This window comes from Ambystoma mexicanum, chromosome 1q (assembly GCF_040938575.1).
Source record: "Ambystoma mexicanum isolate Mex_15411 chromosome 1q, UKY_AmexF1_1, whole genome shotgun sequence".
NCBI lineage: Eukaryota > Metazoa > Chordata > Amphibia > Caudata > Ambystomatidae > Ambystoma > Ambystoma mexicanum.
Genome location: NC_090922.1, coordinates 616,861,965 through 616,874,571, shown reverse-complemented (window position 1 = coordinate 616,874,571; position 12,607 = coordinate 616,861,965). Strand labels below are relative to the sequence as shown.

General features: G+C 46.0%; 1 protein-coding gene across 8 annotated transcripts in view; it reads right to left on the bottom strand.

The window, feature by feature from the left end:
- Positions 1-12,607, bottom strand: part of RASAL2 (RAS protein activator like 2) — a 1,332,618-nt gene that overhangs the window by 297,790 nt on the left and 1,022,221 nt on the right. The gene's annotated exons all lie outside the window — the stretch shown is intronic.

The following is a 12,607-nucleotide window of genomic DNA, read 5'->3' as shown; positions in this document are numbered from 1 at the left end:
ATCATATCAAACCCATTGATTAAAATAGTCTGATGTAAGATAGTAAACCCAGCTTTGTTCATTGCAGAGCCAGTCACTGAGGGAGAGCTGGTACACGACTGTGCAAATTATGAAGAGTTCTATGATGAAATCCCCAGGGTGAAAGAAAATGCCTTGGCAGGTGGAGAGATCGTCTTCATTGACGGGTCTTTGAGAATCGATCAAAATGACGGGCAAAAATATACAGGCGTTGCTGTGATAAAGCACACACCTAATGGAGAGTTTCAAGTGCTTCTTAGTACACGAATACCGTCTCATTATTCAGCACAGGCTGCAGAATTATTGCCGTTGATACTTGCCATTGAGAATCACGCAGACCAGGAAGTAACTGTGTACAGTGACTCCTCCTCTGTGACGTCAACAGTACAGGCAGGCCTAGCACGCTGGAAAAGGAGGGGCTACCTCCGAGCAGACGGCACGCCAGTACAGCAGGCAGCCTTATTGGACAGGCTGATCAAGGCACTACAGCTCCCAGTGGGCATAGCGGTCATGAAATGCGCCGCCCACACCAAGGGGACAGATTTTGTCTCAAGCGTAAACTAAGCAGCAGACACGGAAGCCAAGCGTATGGCATCCAAAAGTGAGACGATTATGGAAGTGGCGTGCATGAAAGTATGATGGTTGCACGAACAACATCTGAAGTCTATAACGATCTTGGGCAAATGCAATTAATGGAACTCCAAGGCGAGGCGCCGCAGGACGAGAAGAACCTGTGGAAACGTCGAAGGTTTTCTTTAAACCCCTCTGACAGCTTGTGGCGACAAGGCAGCACTGGTAAACCAGTAATGCCTATAGCCCTACTAAAAAATAGCGATGGAGCAGTTACATTACCCGGCGCATATGACAAAGGAGAATCTAGCGGCAACGCTCGCGGAAGACTGGTTCATACCGAATTTAGCTGAGCATGTTGCATTCTTTACGGTGAACTGCATAATCTGCCAACAATTCACCGCTGGGCACACATTAAAAGTTATGAGAGGAGTCATCCCCAGGCCAAATGGGCCTTTTCAGCACTTGCATGTCGATTACGTCGACATGATTAAAGTATGCAACGGGTACAGCTACTTAATTGTTGTGGTGTGTCCATTCTCTAGATGGATAGTGGTAGGTCCATGTACACACCCAAACTCTACCTGTGCGGCCACATTTTTTGTGAGGGAAGTGTTCCCCAGGTGGGGGGTGTGTGAAGTCATGAGATCAGATAATGGGGCTCACTTTGTCAGTGTTCGAACAAATTAACTTGCTGCTTGGTATAAAGCACAAGTTCTCGTCGGCGTATCATCCACAAGGTAATGGAATCTGTGAGAAGCTCAACGGCTTGTTAAAGGAAAAGATAGCCAAGTTGAAGCTGACTAAGGAAGGGATGGTTGCACTGCCTTCCACTGGCATTGTATGCTCTTCGGAACCAACCTGGCTTCGACCATCATCTTACGCCACATGAGATAGCCACAGGAAGAAGAATGAGAACTCCCCTAACACTCCGAGATAGAGCTAGATGTGATGCCCAGTCAACAGGAGAGGTTTTAGGGTCTGAAATGCAAAACTATCTGAACTGCATGACATCTTGCCTTACTGTAATTTCGGACCAGCTGCAGCAACGACGAAAAGGGTGCAGTGCAGGACACAGAAGGAGACACTGCAACAGACCCAGTTCAAGGTCCTTGTGTTCCACTCATCTTCCCTGGAGACGCCGTCTTTGTGAGGAATCACACAAGGAAAAAGTGGGATGAGTTAAGGTTCAACGGACCGCTCACAGTTGAAGACGTTACTCCATCTGCAGTCAAGCTACAAGGAAGAAGAGCTTGGATCTTCCTGGGTGGTATCGAGCCATACGTCGGAGGAACCCCCCTGCCTGCACCCCATCGCGAAGAGACTACAGACAACGGGGAAGAACCACAGCACGTGCAGACGAGATCCATAACGAGGAAGAAGGACGCATGACCAGCAAAATAAAGACAAAGAACTTTTGCAAGGTGTGGCTTAATTTGGACACTTCCTCTAAGCAAAAAAGGGGATAGGACATAAAAACGGACACACTGTGCATCGCAGTTGCAGGGTGAAGAAGGAAATTGCACGTATAAGCCACATGTTCTGTTGATTTGAATTTTTAACAGTCACACTTAAGCCTTGATGAGAAAAAGGACAATGACAAATTTTGACCGAGGACACTCACATTGGAAGCAAATACAGTATCCCGATTCATTCAGCACCGAGAACTTATTGGAAATCACTTATGGTGTCCCACAGCAGAGATATCACGAAAGACCTAGTCACCTACTTTGAACTTGTGCTAAGATCATACCCGTCATTGGTAGGGAGGCTCACAAGTGTCACAGACTTTCTCGAAGATCCTGAAAATGAAAAAATAATAAGACAACTGCTTACTGTCATTGCCGAACAACTCATCCTACTCCCAGAGTACAGTGAGAAAGAACTCCATGCTCCCAACACAGGTGGAAATAGATGAGCTCATCAACACACTGTTCTTTCGTATAATATAAGACTGTCCAACCATTGTCAGAAGAACGACAGATACACTAACATTTCCTCGAGATCCAGCAAACACTGAACATTTGAGCCATCTCTTGAATAAGATAATCATTTTGGTTGCACTCCACGCAACCGGAAAGTGCAAACATTGTTTACATCAAGGAAAAAACAAATAACCCTGAAACAAGCAAAGACAGGACAAATGTCCCTGTCATCAGAAGACAACAGATTGGCGCACAATGTCCTTTTCCGCCTAGTTGCTGACTTTCCAGAATTGGTGGGGAGACCTATCGAGGTTGACGTCCTCATCTTCATCAGAGATCCAGCTAATGTCGCACAGATGGGAATGCTCCTGCATGAAATCATACTCCAGTTGGAACTTTCCAACCATCAGAGAGTTTATCTGAGAAGATTCTGAGGAAACTTTCCGCCGAGGGACAGATCGAGAGAACAGAGTCGAGAACTCCATTTGCTATATTTGTATTATTTTTTCCCTGTTTCCTCATACTGACCAGTGTCCAACATGTCCTCAGGACTGAAGCAGATTCGAGGGGTGGACTAGGAGCTGACCTACTTTGAACATGCACAGTAAAAGGGCTCACTGAAGTGTTATATAATCTATTCTTCCCATAGTCTAAAAAAGGAATTGCATTCTGAAATAAGAGACAACCCGTCGCCCGCAAGAGGGGGAACACTTGTGAACTATCTAACACTCGCAAACGCAGTATTTGAAAGACGATAGTGGTTAAGGAAATAATAACATTGACATTTGGCGAATGATCGAGTTGGGGGCCCAGAGCAGCAACCTGGTCTTCCCACAAGCAGAGAGGCACCCTCGCTTCTCTGGAAGGAAATGCTGTCGCCTTACATATCGAACTACTTATGCATTGTATTTATCATTATTTTACTGTCATTAAGGATCAGAACTGCATTCTTTATTGGTGCACGAAGCGTTCCAATTTCAGTGCACCCACCTGATGATACACGCAGGAAACCCACATGAGCACCCGGACACTATATAGTCATTCCAGTCCCTAGAAAATCTGATGGTAGATTGAACTTGAAATGAGCGTGATTAATAGTGATATACACACACTTATGGTACCGAATGAGCAGGAAAGCCGGAGACAGGGTCGGCATGAAAAACACACACACACACACACACACACACACACCCCCCCCCCCCCGCCAGTGTCAATGACCGCAGGACCACAAATGAACTGCCTGCCACAAAAACCTTCACAGAAGATAGTGGGAGAAAACAAGAATAATTAAGAGAAAGACCAACAGAAGCAGTCATATCAGAATCCCCAAAGAAAACAGAAGCGGCCTCAGAAAAAGTCTCTGCAAGGACACAAATGTTAGTAGACTTACTATCTTACTATTCCCACATAGCCAGAGCGAGGAAACTACATGAGGAACTGAAAAATAAAACCACAGAGACTGCATTACCCAGCATATATGTTCCAACACAAGAAAGTACCAGTTCCACAATACAGCCATATACCTGACCAGTGTCAGGCTGGTTGTCATGGGCATTTGCACGCAGCAGAGAAAAGATGCATGAGGACCAGGAAAGAGCTGCCAGACTCCTGCCCACTCAAATGGCGCAGATGAAGCCTGCACCATGGGCCAGGATACCTGAGAACCCATCAGCAAGAAAGACATACAGATGCATTTAGAGATGTAGTAATAGCAAACTACATGAAAACCTTAAGAATCAAGAGAAGCATGCATGAAGATGACACCGAACTGAACGATTACCTGGACAGCACAGCACACTTAGATAACAACATTAAGTACCAGCAAATGGAAGACGAAAATCCGAAGGGGAATGCTTTGTTTGTGCACTCCTACCGTACAGCACAGGAAAGTCCAAGATCTTCGTGGCTGTAGAATTTGATGTCTCACCAGCACACTGTCTCTCACACATAGCAATGTTCAACACCAGAGGCCAGTTCATGGGAAGTGATGCCTCATTGATATGGGCAACTAAAACAGCGTATCCCTATGAAGATGATTATGTCCAGGACATTAAGACGAAAAATAGAGCCCATACTAGGAATCATGTGATCAGGTACGAGAAGCCTGGAGTTAAAGGAACAGGAATAAGATGGGAAGTAAGATGGGAAGTAAACCCGAGACTGAACGTCCAAGGGAAAAATCCAGAAAAGGCTCAAATTTGGAAAAACATAGGCCAAATGCAGATTTGGGGAACAGTAGTTCCACCAGATGGTTGGGAGCAAGGAGTGGTGATCTGCCGAGCATGGATGGTCCTTGGAGCCTGCAAGGAAGCCATCGAAAACTCACGAAGACTGTGCAAACCACTATGGCCTAAACTTACAAAATTACTAACATGGGTCAAAGACAGAGGAGGACTCTTGCAGATAGTGCCACTTGAAAGACCGAAATTGTGCTTCAGGAACAATGGCACGAGGAAGATGGGAGAGAATCCAAACTGCAGTTGAATTTTTGAGGCTCCAGGAATGACTCGTGGGACTGCAGTAATTATCGATGCGGACCCAAAGCATACATCAGACTGCCGAAAAACTGGGGAGGCATATGCACAATAGTGAATGTCCACGTTCCAGCATTAGTAATCTCGAAAAGCGACCTGAACATTGACAGTTTCCCGAAAGGATATGCTCACCTGAGGAAGAGGCGATCTGTGGAACTGATAATTCAAATAAAGAGAGAAAATTACTTTTTCGCCAAATCAGAAGCAGCATTTCATGCACTCCCATATGAACACAGGCTGTTCAGCCTCACCTCATCAGCATTCACAACGATGTTCATGCCACAAATCCAAGTTGGAGTAAATACTAAATGTTTGCAGATAACCAGATGGGAGTTACTGCAAACCATCAAGACGACAAAGGATTCAATGCAATCAAGGAAGAGTTAAGAGCCATTTGACTGATGACTCTCCAGAACAGATATGTACTTGACATGATCACAGCTATGGATGGAGGAGTTTGTGCAAAACTAAGAGAATCATGTTGCACATTTATACCTTCTCACAACAATGAAAATCGAACTTTAACAGAAGCTAAAAGTATGCTGATAAACCTGCAGAACCATATGATCAATGAAACTGATGAAGTTGATAATGACAGCTGGTTTGGATCACTGTTTTCATGGGTTCCACAATGTATGGCGGATGCATTCAAATTCTTGGGAGCCCTGCTACTGGGAGTTTGTGTTATCAAGATTATACTCTCGCAATGCCAGAAAACTGCGAAGAAAGCCATAGGGATGAAGATCATGATTGATGTCAAACCTGGATGGAAACCCAGAGACCTGACTGATGAAGAAATAAGAGACTTTGTGAAGGCTAGCAAGCACGTACCAGAAGGTACAAAGTTTCTTTATCCCAGAAAATGCAGAAATTATGAAGGAAAATGGATTTATTGCAGCCCAAATGTACAATGTCAGCTGATGACACGGAACAAAGATGAACATGCAAGGACAGCAGGAAGCCTGAAAGGAGTGATAAAAATATCGACCCCAAAGAGATACTTCTTAAAACCATAATGTACAAACCCCGAAGATGAAGAGGAGATGAACCCAGAAGATGAAGTGAAGATGAATATAGAAGAACCAAGTAAGACGAATCCAAAGTAGGAAGCGGAAGTGGTCGAGGGATCGACCAGAGGGGGGAGTGTAGACGAGGTCCCAAATAAAGCCTCCACTCCAGCCGCCCATTTCAAAGTACCAGGAACTTTCACACCGAGAAATGTGATGTATGATGAGCAAATAAACCAGCAGAGAGCCACAGTAGGGCTCTGCCCAGTGCTCATCAGAAGAACAATACCTGTTGAAGTACCAATCACCAGACAACCATGGACAGTAAGGTATCCATTGAGACAAACCTACCAGAAAATGAAACGAAATTAAGGTTGCTCCAACACTGTCCTGGAAGAAATTCAAAAGGCCTTAACTGGAGACGAATGGTGACGTCACGAAGGCCCAGACAGACTTGCAGATAGAAGATAAGACGACCCAAAGATGACACACAGAGACGAAACGCCACGAATAAGGATATCGTGAACCTAGAAGGAGAGACGATGTTGAAATATAAAGAAACTTAAGCTGTAAAGCAGGATGAAGCCATTCAACCAGATAAACCCCTGTACATATGCTTGAAACCGCAAGAAAGCTACAGAAACAGTGCGGCTTGCTATGCTTAGTAGAAGATAAGACTGCAGCAAGCGCCACCTATACATATCTACCTCAACGAAGCACACTATACAAGTGCGAGTCCACTTTACACAAAAGCAGAATTAACTCCGGTTACTAGAGGTCAAACAGGACAGGATTCGTATTCCAGCTAAAATGAGAAGAGATGGCTGAATCGAAACTCAGCAAGAGCAACTCATGCCTGGGGAGCCAAGGTCAGACCAATAGAATGAGTGCACAGTAGCTTTGCAGAATCGAAACTTAAGAACAGAACAGCCTATCTCAGGAAGGCCGAGATAAGGAGGCCCAGGCAGCTGGCAAGCCGAACAAGAATTAAATGCACAGATTGAAGGAAACTAGGCAGATTCACTGTATGAGCAGCACATGACCATCCGAGCAAGAAGAGGCACGGGTTCACACCTACGCCTGGCTGTCGCCCCGACAGAGATGTCATACCTTTTTCTGACAAGAAGTTACAGTTTCGAAGCTGACCACAGCCAACTAATTGACACATAGCCACTAAAGTAATGATTGATTGAAGGGAGGTCAGGTGAATCTTGGGGCATCCTGCACATGGCTGACCATTCTGCGTGCTGCTAAGTAAAGTGGAAATTTATGCATGAGGTTGAAGCCAACCCAATCACAATGGACCAAATAATCTAGGGTCCTATAGATAATAGAACCAATGAAACGATGTACTCCTAGTGACGTCTACTAGAGTAATGTTAGAAGGAAGGGCTTAGACGCCCACTTGGTAGTGTTTATCCAATCCTCTTACTCCCTTACCATATACAGATATAGTACCTATTGTAAAGTTACCTTTTCCCAACCAATAGAATTGCATGTTAACTTTTCGAGTGTTACACGTTAATGATGACGAGTTTTGTATGAAGTTCTTGGGAGTTGAAGCGAGACGGACTATCGCATCACTGTTTATTTCCATGTTTCCCTCTTTTTTGTACTTGTCATTAAACTGACTCCCCTTTGCCAAACCACTTAGTTTCCTTATTGATTGGTGTTGGAGTAATATACCCGCACCCCCATCCATCTCAAAGGTGCAGCCATCTAGTCTTAAAGTACTGTGGAGCAAACCCTGACTCTATGGGGCGGCCGGGGGTCTCCCCAGTACAACAGGTTATGCTGAGATGTTCCTGTTCGGGAGAAAAAAGGCGCTGATCAGCCAATTGTCCAGGTAGGGGTAGATGTGAATCCCGAGACTCACTGCCACCACTGCCATCAACTTGGTGAAAACCCTTGGGTCGTAGGTCAGCCCGAATGGCAGACCTCAATTAATAATGAGAGCCGCCAACGGTGACCCTCAGGTACTTTCTGTGCTTGTAATGGATAGGCACATGAAAGTAAGCATCCTGAAGGTCCAATTATACCATCCAATCCTGAAGATGGAGGGCCTGAAGGATCTGAGAAAGGGTGACCATCTTGAACGTGTCCTTCATGGGGAACTTGTTCAAGCATCTCAAGTCCAAGATGGGTCTCAATCCTCTGTTCTTCTTGGGGATTAGGAAATAAGGAGAATACCACCCTTTGTTCCTTTCCGTCACAGGTACTGGTTCTATAGCATCTTTCTCTAGCAGGCTCAAAATCTCCTGCAAAAGGAATGGATCCAGAACTTTGAACGAGTGGCTCCCCGGTGGATGATCCAGAGGCCTTCTTAAAAAGTTCAGGCAGTAACCCTGGGCTACTGTATCCAAAGCCCACGCATCTGAAGTAATGTCTCACCATTCTTGCAGATGCTGAGTGAGTTTGCCTCCAACCAGGGTTTTGTGGGTTAAGGCCTCAGAGAGGTTTTGAGAAGGCAGCGGCACCTATTCCCTGTCCACCACAAGGGAATTTTCTTTGGCCCCTTTGACTGGCCAGTCCTCTCGCTCTACCAAAAGAGCAATAGTAACAAAAAGGACCTACTCCCCCAAGCTGGTCCACTGGGTGTGACGGTTGTGGCTGTATGATGGCGGCGCAGAGCGATTTGGCTGACTCCTTCGAGGTCTGCTGCTTCTTCAGGCTCTCCTCAGCTTTACTGCCAAACAGCTGAATACTGTCAAAGGGCATGTTGAGCAGTCTGGACTGCACGTCTGGTGCAAATCCAGATTTCCTCTACCACACAAACCTGTGCATCACTGTGCTCGCTGCCATGGATCTTCTGATGCTGCTTGCAGAGCCCAAACCTGACGAGAGACTCAAACATTGCTTGCTTTCCTTCTCTCACGATGTTCAGGAAGCTGTCTTTCTTCCCCCTCCGGAATGTGTTCAGCCGCCATGGAGATACAGTCCCACAAGGTGACCAAGAACTTTGCTAGTGTGCAAGTGGCATTGGCTGATTTCAGTGCCATACTCTCGGCTGAGAACACCTTTTTCCCCACTGCTGCGAAATGTTGATCGTCTCCACCTGGTGGTATGGTGGATTATGCAGCTTGCTTCTACATGGAAGTTGCCGCTTGGACCACCAAGCTTTCCAGTGTTGAGTGTCTGGATAAGTATTCCGGATCACTACTTGAATGTCTGTATTTTTTGGTGAGGTTCTTGTTGACAGCCAGATTTGTATCCGGTGTTTCCCAATTTGCCTTAACACTCTTTTGCAGGGCAATGTGAAAAGGCAATACAGCGTCTTTTTGTGGTTCCTGATCTAAAATATCAGTTAGATCATCCTGTTCAAATGGAGGCGATGGCCTGTCCCATCCCAAGAATGTAATTACCCTAGACATTAGCTGTCTACAGAAAGCATCTGCATGTTCTGTTGGGTCAGGCTTGCCGAATTCCAGCTCTGGCGATGAATCAATGCCACTTGCTGATTTTACATTTTCATAAAGGTCCTTCATTCTGGAGGCCTATGAAATGAGGGGCCTCCGGATCATTAGGTGTTCCAAACTAGAGACCGAAAGGGCAGTGTATCCTGGTTGAATAGCTCATGTTCCTCACATTTGGAAGACAAGGACTCAAAGAAATCCTTCCTAGTGAGCGGCTTAAAGGTTTTTTCTATTTCCTTTGATGGCATTGAAGGTTTCAGCGTGGACGGCCCCGAATCGATGGAGTCTTCAACAGACAAGGACTGGTCCGGTCGAGAACTCAACGGTTTTAGGGGGTCGGCGACTTGTCTCCCGGGTTCAATGGTGTGTGATATTTGGCCTTAGACTACTACTTGTCAGCTTTTGGCGGTGTAACCGGGACATAACTTTTCCTTTTCTCTTTCGAGGGGGCCAGTGCGGTCTTCTCAAAGATTTCAAGCATCTTCTGTCTGAATACCTCCCATTCGGCTGGAGTCATCGACTAACTTGGGCTGGTAATTTCCCTTTCCGGCGAGGAATCAGAGGATGAGTAAGATCATCTATGATGCCTTTTTTCATCTTTCTAGATGAAGATGTGGAGTGGTGTGAATCGCTTTAAGAGCAAGAGCGTTTCTTAAACTTCTTCCTCCGAGGAGAGTCACCACACAACTCGTCACACAATCGCCTTTCCAATGGGATCGTTGAAGGGGATTTCAAAGGGGTCCTACCCGCTGCTAACTTCCCCTTACGCTCCTTCAATCCCTTACCTGACATGGACTGGCATGACCCACAGTCTGCCGTCCTATGCTCAACACCCAAACACCACAGCACACTTTGAGTTCCCAAATCAGAAGCAGTTCAGCAGGACTCACTACTGCGACCCTTGCTGTTCAGCATACCTAGCCCAGAGCGGAATGCTCCGTATAACCACCACTGTGGCCCAGCTGCTCCTTTAACACTGAAACCTCCAGTAAATAGCACACCGCGGAAGAACGGTATACACAGTGCGAATCACAAGCACCTGTGAATGACACTGCCTTTTCCTTTACGCGCATACGTGTGCCGCTCTCCCTGCACCTTCCGGGAAATGGAGTCCTGTGTCAGACTCAAAGTCTCCCTTTGCACCATGACTCCGAAGTGAGTAATCCCCATATTCCTGACACTCACCTGGATCATCTCTACATAATTACATTCTCATTCAAGTGACCTCTGTTGCTTTTAACAGCCGCCGACCCTAAGGTACTTTTCACCCTCATCTCTCTTGGCACCCCTGCGTCATATACTTCACTGCTTTAACTCTTGTCATTTGGCCTTATCATTCAAGCTCCTAGGCTAGTCTTTCTTCCTATCCTCTTTAATTGAACAGTTACACAAAGGTAGATTCTTTCGAGACAAGTTTTCAGATTCTGTAAACTACCCTACATCCCTCTCCCTCCTGTCGTGTCCGCTGTCACTTATATTCAAGACTCCAAGAACTTCCATTCCTCTTATTTATTCATTTATTTTTTACAATTGTATAGCGCACAAACAGCCCTGGGGCATCTTGGCGCTGCTACTTGAAGGACACTTAGTTACAGGGAGGGTGCAGGTTGAATGACATGCATTACTCACTGTAAAAGCTTTTCTGATGATTGTATCTGCTTAGAATCACATGCTGTGCATAGACTAGCGAGCAGTACCCTGAATTGCCAGCTGCCACTGAAACGAAATACTGGTTCGTCTTCCTCAGTGGTTTCATTCTTTCCAGGTAAAACATGACTGCCCTGCGCACATCTAGTGTGTGTAGGCTTCTTTCCGCAATGCTAGTGGGATTCTAGAAGAAAGTGGGTAGTTCAATTGATTGGTTCACATGGAACTTCGAAATAAATGTAGGAGAAAATCGAGGGTGAGTGCGCAGAACCACCTTATCTCTGTGAACAGTAACAAAAGGTTCTAGTATTGAAAGGGCATGTAGTTGACTAACCCTTCTAATAGAAGTGATAGCAACTAGAAAGGCTGTCTTATAAATAAGGTCTTTTAGACTTGCCGTGTGCATAGGCTCAAAGGGGGACCCCATGAGTCTAGTCAGAACCACATTTAAGCCCCATCTGGGAGCTGGGTTAGAAATGGCGGGATGAATCCTTTTAACACCTTCCATGAAAGCCTTGATAACTGGCATTTCCACCACAACACTTTTTGCTGTGACGTAGTGTAGGCTGTGAGAGCAGCTAAGTGAACCTTCAGGGAATTAAAAACCAGGCCTGAATCCAGTAAGTGGGTCAGGTACAATATAATGTGAGTAGGAAAGCAGTCAATGGGATTGACGCCCTTGGTTTTACACCAGATAACAACGCGTTTCCATTTACTGGAATAGCAGTATCGGGTGTTGTGCTTTCTCGCTTCCCTGAGTATGTCCATACATCTCTGAGGGAGTTGAAGGTGTCCGAAATCTATGACCTCAGGAGCCAGGCCACCAAGTTCAGAGTTTGTGGGCATGGGTGCAGTGTTTCTCCCCTGTCCTGAGATAACATGTTGTACGGGTAGGGCAGTTTCATAGGAGGGGAGAGGGACATCTCCATCGGATGAGAGAACCAGGGTTGGCGGGACAACATAGGGGTCCCCAATATCATGGTGACTGCTTCCTGGTGCATCTTGTGCACGATCTTGTTGAGTAAGGGAGTCGGGGGAGAGTGAACGCGTAAACAAATTTCCCTGACCATGCTATCCAGATCCCGTTCCTCTTGGAGTGGTTCTGTGGGTACCTCGAGGCGTAATCTTGGCATTGAGCGTTCTCCAGAGTTGCGAACAAGTCGATCTCTGGGAAGCCCCATTCTGCGAAAACGTTGGAGACCATGTCTTCGTGTAGTCGCCATTCGTACTCTATGGGCAGCGGGAAGTCTGCGCTGAGCACGTCAGCCAGAAGATTGAGTTCCCCTGGAACGTGCTGAGACAACAGGAACATCCTGTGTTTGAGAGCCCATATCCAAATGTTTTGGGACAGCTTGGATAGTCCTGGACGGTGTGTGCCCCCTTGTTTGTTCAGGTAGTACATGGCTGTGGTGCTGTCTGTCAAGATCAGGACTGTTTCGAAAAGCTTTCAGTGCTTTGAATACTGCTAGTAGTTCCAACAGATTTATGTGGTT